This window comes from Triturus cristatus, chromosome 5_2 (genome assembly GCF_964204655.1).
Source record: "Triturus cristatus chromosome 5_2, aTriCri1.1, whole genome shotgun sequence".
In the NCBI taxonomy this organism is placed as follows: Eukaryota; Metazoa; Chordata; class Amphibia; order Caudata; family Salamandridae; genus Triturus; species Triturus cristatus.
The window spans coordinates 884,800,214-884,812,640 of NC_140588.1; positions in this window are offsets into that span (position 1 = coordinate 884,800,214).

Sequence of the window (12,427 nt, forward strand, 5' to 3'; positions counted from 1 at the left end):
ACATGAACCGTCACAAACTCAGTTGCTCTTAAATTGAATTATGAATTTTTAGGCTTCACTTAACATAGACAGGAAATATATGAGAGTAACGAGGAAAGAGATTAAAAGATCGTTTTGGACATCATCAAGCCCAGACTTAGAATATCAAAGTTCATTAAGAATAAATACAAAGTAGTGAGACTCAAAATGCAAATTCTTTAATTGTACTATTCGTTGCCTCAAGTATCCCAGTAGGCTGGTTTTCTATCCAAAGCAGCAAGAAAGCCAGAAAAATAGCACCCAGAAGACTGGAAACAATTGTGAACGCCACACGTTCTATGCACCACACCTGATGCAAGCTACTACAAGCCCTTGCTTTTGTACATTTTGGGTGAATCCATTTACTGACTTTCAGGCACCATTGCCTGCAAGGTCAACTTTGGTACGAAACCATTCAACTGTATTCAGGTAGACAAAGCTTTCCAGTCATGGTACATACTATGAAACAGAATGGGATCATTCCTTTCACAGAGCTGCAATGGGCATTCTGTTGCATGCTGGAGGAATAACAGTGAAATCTTCAACTGCAATAAAGCCTTAAAGAAAAGATATACCACACGGGTGGAAGCTGTAGAAGCTCATTCCCAGAAGCAAAATGGAGTGTAGGACTCTCATTATGTATTAGTGAGGAAATGTTTAACTATGTAACTCACCTTGCCTTGCTGACGCCGCAGGATTACCACTGGACCACCAGGGACGGGACGCACACGCTGTTGGTTCCCCTCGCCGCCACCCGTGATCGTTGGCCGCAGTGGGGGGGGACTACAGCTCCCGGCAGACACAGCGCCGGCCAGGACTTCCTTCCGGCTTGTTACGCGCCCAGAGGCGCTACAAATACTGAGGCTCCCTCGGTGGAGTGGGGGACTCACCTTGCCTTGCTGACGCCGCAGGATTACCACTGGACCACCAGGGACGGGATGCACATGCTGTTGGTTCCCCTCGCCGCCACCCGTGATCGTTGGCCGCAGTGGGGGGGGACTACAGCTCCCGGCAGACACAGCGCCGGCCAGGACTTCCTTCCGGCTTGTTACGCGCCCGGAGGCGCTACAAATACTGAGGCTCCCTCGGTGGAGTGGGGGACTCACCTTGCCTTGCTGACGCCGCAGGATTACCACTGGACCACCAGGGACGGGACGCACACGCTGTTGGTTCCCCTCGCCGCCACCCGTGATCGTTGGCCGCAGTGGGGGGGGACTACAGCTCCCGGCAGACACAGCGCCGGCCAGGACTTCCTTCCGGCTTGCTACGCGCCCGGAGGCGCTACAAATACTGAGGCTCCCTCGGTGGAGTGGGGGACTCACCTTGCCTTGCTGACGCCGCAGGATTACCACTGGACCACCAGGGACGGGACGCACACGCTGTTGGTTCCCCTCGCCGCCACCCGTGATCGTTGGCCGCAGTGGGGGGGGACTACAGCTCCCGGCAGACACAGCGCCGGCCAGGACTTCCTTCCGGCTTGTTACGCGCCCGGAGGCGCTACAAATACTGAGGCTCCCTCGGTGGAGTGGGGGACTCACCTTGCCTTGCTGACGCCGCAGGATTACCACTGGACCACCAGGGACGGGACGCACACGCTGTTGGTTCCCCTCGCCGCCACCCGTGATCGTTGGCCGCAGTGGGGGGGGACTACAGCTCCCGGCAGACACAGCGCCGGCCAGGACTTCCTTCCGGCTTGTTACGCGCCCGGAGGCGCTACAAATACTGAGGCTCCCTCGGTGGAGTGGGGGACTCACCTTGCCTTGCTGACGCCGCAGGATTACCACTGGACCACCAGGGACGGGACGCACACGCTGTTGGTTCCCCTCGCCGCCACCCGTGATCGTTGGCCGCAGTGGGGGGGGACTACAGCTCCCGGCAGACACAGCGCCGGCCAGGACTTCCTTCCGGCTTGTTACGCGCCCGGAGGCGCTACAAATACTGAGGCTCCCTCGGTGGAGTGGGGGACTCACCTTGCCTTGCTGACGCCGCAGGATTACCACTGGACCACCAGGGACGGGACGCACACGCTGTTGGTTCCCCTCGCCGCCACCCGTGATCGTTGGCCGCAGTGGGGGGGGACTACAGCTCCCGGCAGACACAGCGCCGGCCAGGACTTCCTTCCGGCTTGTTATGCGCCCGGAGGCGCTACAAATACTGAGGCTCCCTCGGTGGAGTGGGGGACTCACCTTGCCTTGCTGACGCCGCAGGATTACCACTGGACCACCAGGGACGGGACGCACACGCTGTTGGTTCCCCTCGCCACCACCCGTGATCGTTGGCCGCAGTGGGGGGGGACTACAGCTCCCGGCAGACACAGCGCCGGCCAGGACTTCCTTCCGGCTTGTTACACGCCCGGAGGCGCTACAAATACTGAGGCTCCCTCGGTGGAGTGGGGGACTCACCTTGCCTTGCTGACGCCGCAGGATTACCACTGGACCACCAGGGACGGGACGCACACGCTGTTGGTTCCCCTCGCCGCCACCCGTGATCGTTGGCCGCAGTGGGGGGGGACTACAGCTCCCGGCAGACACAGCGCCGGCCAGGACTTCCTTCCGGCTTGTTACGCGCCCGGAGGCGCTACAAATACTGAGGCTCCCTCGGTGGAGTGGGGGACTCACCTTGCCTTGCTGACGCCGCAGGATTACCACTGGACCACCAGGGACGGGACGCACACGCTGTTGGTTCCCCTCGCCGCCACCCGTGATCGTTGGCCGCAGTGGGGGGGGACTACAGCTCCCGGCAGACACAGCGCCGGCCAGGACTTCCTTCCGGCTTGTTACGCGCCCGGAGGCGCTACAAATACTGAGGCTCCCTCCGCGTCGCGGGACGCGCGCGGGCGACGCCGGGCTGAGCCCGGGCAGAGGGCGGGCCGTCTGTGGCCGTCAGGGGCCAAAGGAGGCTGGGCTGGGCCACCCCTCTAAGGCAAGTGTTCATTTCAAGCCTGGATACATCTCGTAGCATATCACCTGCTGTCCTTTAGTTACACACGCATGTAAGTGTGTGTCTTGTATTAGTTTGAGAGTTGGCTGGCTACAAGCGCGTCAGAAAGACTTCTGCCCCCATTAATGGACATACACCAAACTGTGACTAATTGGTTGCTGGCTTACTTTGTGTTTTTATCATCCTTGCTGGCAGAGGCTTCTGGATACGCTTCGACTCACTAATAGTAAATAGATCTAGCTAGTGCTCACAGTTACCACTCTGGCCTAATATACACAATTTATAACTACATAAGAGGATAGTCGCCAGGCCCTTTTTTGTGTGCGACCCTACTTATAAACCACAATTTATTGTATTTGCAAATGTGGTGCCTGAAACATCTCAAGTAATATTTCTCTAGGTCCAGGGCAACTAGGGTGACCACAGACAGTTAAGTAATTGGGCTTTGAACCTAACTGTGCCCATATTGTCAATCTATGGCAAAGAACTATTCCACTATGGATAACTACCTTGTGAAAGTAGTAAGCCAAATTAATAAAGACAGAAGGAAGTCATTGGGCCGCGAAAATACTACTCCTATTGATTTAGGCTCTTTGAGTAATGGTGGTAATACCAATATAAATAATGTGGCACCTAATGTCCTAGTGACAGAGTGTTTGCTAACAGAGTTTACGGCGCTTCCTGAGTCTCCTGTAGTCTCAGAGTGTCCCCTACTTACGCCTGTAGACACTAACACCATACCCATGAATCTGTTGGATGAAACTAGAATTGACCATCATTTAGAATGCTCCCCAAAAAAAAGGGCTGTAAGGGAGTGCAGAAAAATGAAATCAAATAGAGGTGGGGCACAGCATAAATCGAATCGTGAAGCTACTCCCAAAAATTCATTCTGCCAAAAGGGGACTATGACAGAAAATTGTGGCAATGATATATTTTCAACATCAAATACTATATCCTGTATTATCAAGGCCTTCGAGGACAAATTAGAGGCAGTGGTAAAACCACTAAGTGAAAAAATAGACATTTTATCAGCAGAAGTGCTTAGATTAGGTGGCTCCCTTTCTTCACTAATTGACTCTCAGATTAAATCACAGGGTGGGACAAATGAGCAAGAGGGAAGATATGTACAAGTCCCGAACAAGGAGAATATCCTTCCATCTAATTCCACACTAAACAACCAGGTGTTGGATAAAATCAACGCCCAGGATGTAGATCTACCTTCTACAGGCTGGTCAACGGTCCAAGCCAAGAAAAGTCGCTCTACTAATTTACCCCCACAATGTGAACCATATGTTGTAGTACTTACAAATGTGCCACCTCTAGACATTATGCAGCCTAAGGCACAAAACGAATCACACGACTCCCTCAAACGGAAAACAGTTTCCTGGCTAAACCATAACTGTGGGTTCCCTGTCAATTATTCAGATCAGATTTTATCAACGAGACGGGTCCCCTGGATTGGGAGCGCCAGGAAATCTTGTGAAGGAGATTGCATAATTGTCAATTTCAAATACCCTCGACACGTGGCGACCGTACTACTTAGAGCAGCATCATTGGCACAGAGAGAGAATAGTGTGGGTGTACATCCTTTAGGCTACTTCTACCAGCATCTAGCTAGGGGCAAGCAGATCAACGCTCCAATCATATCCCAAAATGATACCCAAGGGTTACCTTTCCAGATTAACACAAATAACAGGTACTTGGCATTAAGCACCTTGGATATGAATGACTGACTAATACCACCTTCTGTGTCAGAAGTGGAGACTAAACTAGCAACTCAAGGTGGAAACATGACTCTGACCACAGTGGAACCCAATGTTGAAATTGCCCAAATAAGGTTGGAGGCCCCCGTAATTGTACATGAAACCCAGACAGACCACCCTAGGAAAACTATGGAGATTTATACAAATCCAAGGGTAACTACTGCTAGCTTGGGTGAGAATAGTCAATGTGGTACCAAGCACACTATGATTGGGGGGCCAACCATCGTAAATCCACCGTCGCATGGAAATAATGCTCCACATATCATTGCGGACGGTGCAGCTGAACTCCCACCTACTAGATTAATAACATGGAACATAGCAGGGGTATCCAGGAATATGCAGGATGAGGGTTGGTGTTCTTATATTGAAAATTTTGACATTATTCTTCTGCAGGAGACCTGGGCTATAGACATACCTCATAGACTGGGTTATAGAACCTTTAGTCGCGGCGCAGTGTCATCTGCGAGAGGAAGAGCATCTGGGGGTTTGGTGATTTGGATAAGGGTTACTGTGGAGGCAAAAATCACATTACTGCCGATTGATTCCCCTGATATAATGGGATTAAGAATGGTAACCACGGAGAAAGAAACAATATATTTAATAAATGTCTATAACAGACCGTATCCCCATAGTAAAGATTCACAGGTGATAGTCCTCCTTGATTCCTTTTTAAATACTTTAAGTCCAAGTAAGCAGGTAATTGTTGGAGGAGATTTAAATTGTCAATATGAGCCGATAGTGGGCTTGGATACTTTATTTGAAGAACAGGATACAGCTAATAATATCCTTCCTTTAGAGTCCAATATTATGGTAAAAAATTCAAGAGCAGCTATACAGATTTTACAACTCACAGTAAACCATGAATTAAGGGCGTGTAATGGCCGTTTCCAGTCCGATAGACCAGCGGCCCCAACTTTTGGTAGGGGAAATTATAGGTCTCACATAGACTTTTTAATGGCCTCCATGAGCCTATGGCATTTAATAAAGGATTTCAAAATAGACCATAGAACAGAGAGCGACCATTTCCCCCTCCAATTATGGTTACACTCAGAACCTTTCGTACAAAAAACAAACATGATAGCCACGTTAAATAGCCCTATAGGAGAACAGCAGGTCTCCAATAATAGACGTGCCATTAAGTGGCCCTACATTCTGGCCAAGGATGAAACAATGATTAACATATATAACTCTTTCGCTGACACATTGGAGGGAAGTCATATGCTTGTTTTAGGTACCCAGGATGTCCTTAACTTACATTTTAAACTTGTAGAGGCACTGATTCCCCAGTTAAGCAAAATTTATAAAAAGGATTTGAGTCAGAAAGACAATCATTTAACACCAACAAACCAATGGTACAATAAAGATTGTCGTAAAGCGAAAATTGACCTGATCCAGGCTGTAAAAATAAAAGACGTCCAGGGAATCAAAGACAGTAGATTAGCATATAAAAAGACATTGTCCCAAGCAAAAAAAGCCTGGGATGATGCCCTCTGGGATGACCTTTTAATTGCAGCCCACCAGAAAGAACAGGCCACATTTTGGAATCTAATCTCCAAAGGGAATAAAAAAGGCAGATCGTCTAGGGATATTTATCTTGATGAAGAAACCTGGTGCAATCACTTCTCTAAATTATATTGTAATGCAAATGAGGAGATGGCCACGGATGACTATGAGATAAATAGGTTACTTGATAAAAATACCCGTCTACATTTTAGTCTTGAGGAGACTGTAGAGGCACTCCAGGGTATTAAAACGGGTAAAGCACCAGGCCCCGATAAAATCCCCGGTGACTTGCTAAAGCATGATGTAGGAATTTGGGGACCCTACATTAATTTTTTATTTAACTCTATAGTGGCCGGGACACCAATTCCCGAATCATGGAAAGGGGCTGAAATTGTTACAATTTTTAAGAAAGGGGATCGTTACGACCCAGCAAATTACCGCCCTATAAGTTTAATTGATCTTTTACAAAAAACCTTCGCCAGACATATTTTAAATAGACTTCTATCGTGGATAAAGGAGGAACAGATTTTAACTAAATACCAAGCAGGTTTTAGGTTAAAAACCAGCACAGTAGACCAAGTATTTAGATTTATGTGTATTTGCTGGAAATATATTAACATAAGAAAGGGAAGCTTGTACGTAGCATTCATCGATCTAAGGGCTGCTTTCGACCTTGTACCCCGTAAACTACTTTGGTCTACTCTCAATGATATGGCAGTCCCCAGTGAGCTACTCAAGGAAATAATTAGACTCCACACAGGAAATTATGCTAGAGTTAGATGGGGCAAGGGAGGAGAAATCTCAAAGGAGATCCCTGTGGATCGGGGCGTCCGCCAAGGGTGTGTGCTGGCGCCCACACTCTTCTCTCTATATGTTAACAATATACCTAATTATCTAAAAGATTGTAATCATGACTCCCCGAAATTAGTAGATGAGGTCGTCACCGCATTGCTTTTTGCTGATGACACAATTCTCATCTCGCAAACCCCGCAAGGCTTACAAAACCTAGTAAATACTTTTAATAATTACTGTGTGGAAAAGGGATTAGAAATTAACTCATCCAAAACAAAGTACATGTCCATAAACCCTCAGAAATCCTTTAGAAAGAACTTGGCCTTAAATAACCAGAAGTTGGAACATGTCGAGAGTTTTAATTACCTGGGTATTATGCTGGATAGTATGCCCAATTGGAAAGGGCAATTGGAAAAAAGTAACTTGATTTTAAAACAAAATTCAATGCCCATCCTAAAGGTGCACGGCAGTAGCCAATCTAAATCAATCACGCCGGCACTTGAATTATTCAAAGCATAGGCCCAATCGGCAGCACTTTATGGCGCTGAGGTCTGGGGTTATTCCTGCAACAACACTTTCAGGAAGGAAGAGAACACCTTCATACGCAGGTTACTTAAAATACCAGTAAGAACACCGATAACTCCAGTCTTTCTGGATATTAATCTTAAAAGAACTGATCATCAAGCTACATTAAGGCCATTACTCTATTGGATTAGATTATGGACAACCCCTGAGCTGAGCGACTATAAGAATGGACTGTTAGAAATAATCAGGATTGACGAATATAAAAGTATCCCTTGGTTAAAACATATCTCCCAGTGGTTCAAGAAGCTTGGGCTTTCCCATTTTTGGGAAAACCCTCAGAATATGTTACCAATCTCAAAAAACCTTTTGAAATCCGCTTTTTGGGTATACGTAAACAATGAAGTATCCACTAACACTACACTGGGTATATTGTCACAGAAATTTTTATCTGTTAAGGATACCCCTTTATTCGAACAATTCATGGATGAGATAAGACCACCACTAGCTAAAACACTGTATCTACAATATAGGTATGGAGTTTTACAGATTGCTGCAAATACCAGTAGTTGGAGGGGCAATGAAGATGATAGTGGATTGTGTACCCTTTGTGTACAAAAAGCAAAAGAAAATGATGCTCATGTACTGTTTTTCTGCCCAGCTTATAAAAAGCCAAGAGTTCGATGGATTAAACCCCTGTGCATAAATTTGGGGTTTAGGTTTTTTAAAGAGGCAGAACGTACATTCAAAGCAAATACTTCTCAATTAATAGTTTTTGGTCTAAGTAGATTCCTATTCAATGTATATCTCATAAGGAATAAGAAAGGATGCAAGCTATAGCACCTAAAGGCTGGTTAGATAACGCTCTTGCTTGGTTCGATATTATGAATTTTATACTTCCCCCTTTTTAAAAAATGTATTTTAATAATCTTTTATACATTATCTGGCTTCTTAACTAATTTATATGTTTTTAGCATAGCTGTAATAGAATTGAATGTGACTCACCTCCATTTATATTGCCTGGAAATTTTGGACTGTGTATTATATATGTTTTTAAATTATGTATGTCGCTTTTATGACAAATAAGTCGAAATAAAGCTGAAATTGAATTGAACTTAAATTCTTATTTAATCTCACAAAATAAGGTGATTTTATAGCAACATGAATTTCATATTGTCAGATTTCTCTTCAGAAGGCATGTGACAAGCAGGAGTTATTGGGCCCAGCCATGGTGGATGAGGCCTTTCACCCCTGATATCTCAGGGCCTGGCCTGCTACAGCCTGCTCTAAGAAACTAGGCCAAGTACCTCTTAAGTACCTGACTCTCAGTAGTAGCATGCGTCAAGCAGTCCAAGGCTTCTTGGGGAAGAAGCAGGTATATGGTGAACACAGGCTCTCAACTCAAAATCCAACCAGGAATCCAATATATGATTATCCAGTCCAATACTTATTTTTATTCAAAGAGGGAGTATTTATCTACTAACACAAAGTTCAATACGACACATCACACACAATATACTCAATCTTCATAAGGCAGGCACACTACTGTTATCTGGGTCAGCTCTTCAGTTCCACTCCCTTTCTAAAGATTGTTGTTATTTCCTATTTACATGTTGCAACATCCAAGCTGGCCCCGCTAGTGAGTTCAAGTCTTAGAATTTCTATGATAGCTTTGTATAAGTCAATGTGTCCCCAAGCCATAGCGCATCAGTCAGAGCAAGTTCCTAGAGTGCATAGATGGCTCGGTAGTTTGACTTATCCGCTTTCGCTGGAGTAGCAGTTTGGACTCCCTGGGCTCAAGTCTGCAACCCGGCAGTAAGCAGAAGTTGGAATGCTGTGGTCGAGGCAGATGTCCCTTGCGCTCCTCTGCGGTAAATCTCTCTCTGTCCAGTGCAGGTCTTGGTGCTACCGGATTCAGGGAGTTGAATTGTTGCTCTTTTCTTCACATGTCATGACCGCCTTCTTCTTCACTGTTGCACGCTGGTTAAGGGAGATGGCCTTTACTCTTCACTGCAGCACACATTTGGGAAATAGGGGTTGCAAGAAGCACAAACAAAGCAACTGCCCTATCTGGGTCACAGCGCTGCACATGGCAGCAGCCCTTGCCTTAAAACAGCTCGCCACCAAAAGCGATGACTCTTGTTTTTCTCTATGGCCCCCTACCTAGCAAGGGGGACAGCCTGATTGGTGTGATGGTACACACAGGTAGATCAGTGAGGCAGTCCCAAAGGCCGTGAATCGCTCATTCCAGCCCGGGATCCTCTTGGCAGTATCCTCACTGGACTGCGCTTCCTTCAAAACACTCACCTTCTCCTCAGAGAGTCCTCTGGTCTTGAGTGAGGTAGAAGCTGGTCCTCCAGGCTCCATTTGACTGCTTTGATTCTCCTGGGTGATGTCCTTTAACCCAGCATGGGAGACTGGCAGACTCCCAGTTCTAGTCACAACCGGCAGAACTCGTGCTCAGCTTCTCCACGCTGATGTGCAGCTTCAGTTTGATCGTTGGGAGTGTCAATAACCCCTTTTTAGGTTGAGCCTAGCATTGCAGCGCACATGCGCTGCTCACTCTGCGAGGCATGCAGTAGTCTAGTATGGTGTGTAAGCCTCGCCTAGTCTCCTCCCACATTTTTCATTGGCTGGTGTCATTGTCCTTGTTAAACGCTGGCTTCTGATTGAAAATTAGGTTTGTTAGTCCCTCCTTGTTACCGCCCTGTCTCCATTTAGTACAGCCCATGAGGACTCTATATTTTACTGTGTTCTAACTCTGGAGCTTTCATTATCAGCTCCAAGAATAAGTTACTTCATTAAGGGACACAGCACGCACGGGGTGCTAGCTTCGACAATGGCGGCCGCTTCCTAACCTAACTTGTATTTTGTTTTCTGGGTTGTTTTTTTCCTAACTTTGATACAGAGCGCGGCGCCCTCTTCAGGGACACCGCACTCACTTTATTATTATATATATTTTTTCATTTAATACCCAGCGCAGCGCCCGCTTTAGGGAGACCGTGCTCTGTTTATTTTATTTTTTTATTTTTTTTAACCAGTTGACTGGACAACCTGAGTGCCAGATGGGGAACTATGTTCAGCACGGCGAAGCAGGAAGGCGCCAGGATGGATCTGTGAGGTAGACAAGAGGTCGCACAGAAATGATGTGACTCCGCCTAACACCTCACGTTATGTTGACATTGCTAGTACCGAGGTCGAAGTTAATCAGACATACATAATGTACTTTGCTTCATGCCAAGGATTTCACTTTAAAAAAATGTTTAAAGAGGAAGAATACAGTTCTAGAAACACGTGACTAACTGCTCCGTTAGAGGTCAGGTAATTATGTGGGGGGGGGTGTGCGCGCACATGGGGTGTTATGGTGGCTATCTACCTGCTGAGTAGCATCCAACACAGATAACGCCTCTTCATGCCTCACCACACACTGTATATTTGTGTTTGAGCCATTCAGAGAGTTTCGTGCAAAACCTTAACCTCAATCCACAGGCACTTTTAAGCAACTGTCCTCAGATGAATTCCTGTGTTTACTCCAGCAGCCACCGTAGAGATGAAAAAGTAGCCCATTGAATACCAGATCCTAGGATTTATGATGCTCCTGAAAGAGACTGTCAGGACCACCTTTGCTCTGATTTCGAGTAAAATTCAGTTTTGACTCTAGGTGATATAGGTGACTATGAGGTGTGATAACGTTTCTGAATTTGTCAGATCACTCATTAACTTCCATTGAACAAAGCATTATCTTCAAACTGTTTTTTCCCCGGATTTTTAATGTCTGTTTTTAAAGACTTAGGAGTCTTACTATCGGCAAATATTACTTCTGCATATGTGCCACATCGTAACAGATTAGCAGCTTGCCTCAGGTGTGCCCCTGAATCCAGTTGGCACCGGTTCCAGCTTGCTCTCGATAATATATAAAATTCAGAGTGGATGTAAGAAGAGTGAAGCTGTGGAATGCTTTAGCACTAGACTTTAGAGCTCAGCACAGGCTGGCCAGCTGGAAAACCAGTTTCAGACTTGATTGCCTGCTTGCTGTTTACTACAGGGCCGCTGTGGGTGTTTATATCGGTTTCCCTAAGTACAGTTACATGATTTTGATGTAGGCTTTATCTGCTGTACTCCGTGTACCTCCCACTTCCGTCTTTCACCTCCTCTCCAGATGACGGAAGCTGGTGTGTGAGAGACAGGAAGCCGCAGCAGAGGGTTATTGTGCCCTCAGATGTGCCTGGTCGGATCGCGGACACAGGTCCTCACGTATGAGCTGGTACTTAGGTGGCAGTGCTTGTTACCTACACGTTGTCAATGTAGTTCATGTTTGTAAACCTCCGTACACTACAGATTACTCTAGTACTAGTGGATATGCGCCAGTCATGCTATGTGTGAGAAGTTGGCCTGGTAGATGCTGTCCACTAGTTATAGTGGGCACCTTGCACCAGTCCACACAACCCATATTGATGATTAGGTTTAAAACAACCTTTATTGAAGGCTATCCTAGTGGTAGCTATGGAGAGCAGCCTTCAGGCTAAGTCTCGAAGGAATGTAAAGCAGCTTGGTTTACCAGATTATAACCTCTTGAATGACCAAATGAAAGGAGAACCACACAAGGTATATATATATAACATATATGTATTTATTACTAAACATTCTCTACTAACCTCTTTATGAGATTAGAGAGCAAGGCACACAATATTACAGTTCTAAAACGATAGTAAATAGCACAGGGGGAGACCAAACCATATATTAAGAAAGTGGTATAAGAACCATGACTTGACTAGACACAGTGCCTAAGCAGGTAGAATTGTTGGGATCCCAAGGAACCACCCAAGGTAGTGACACAGGGGACCCAATGGGGGACGTGTGAGAACACAGCCGCGAGCTCCTTACAATCC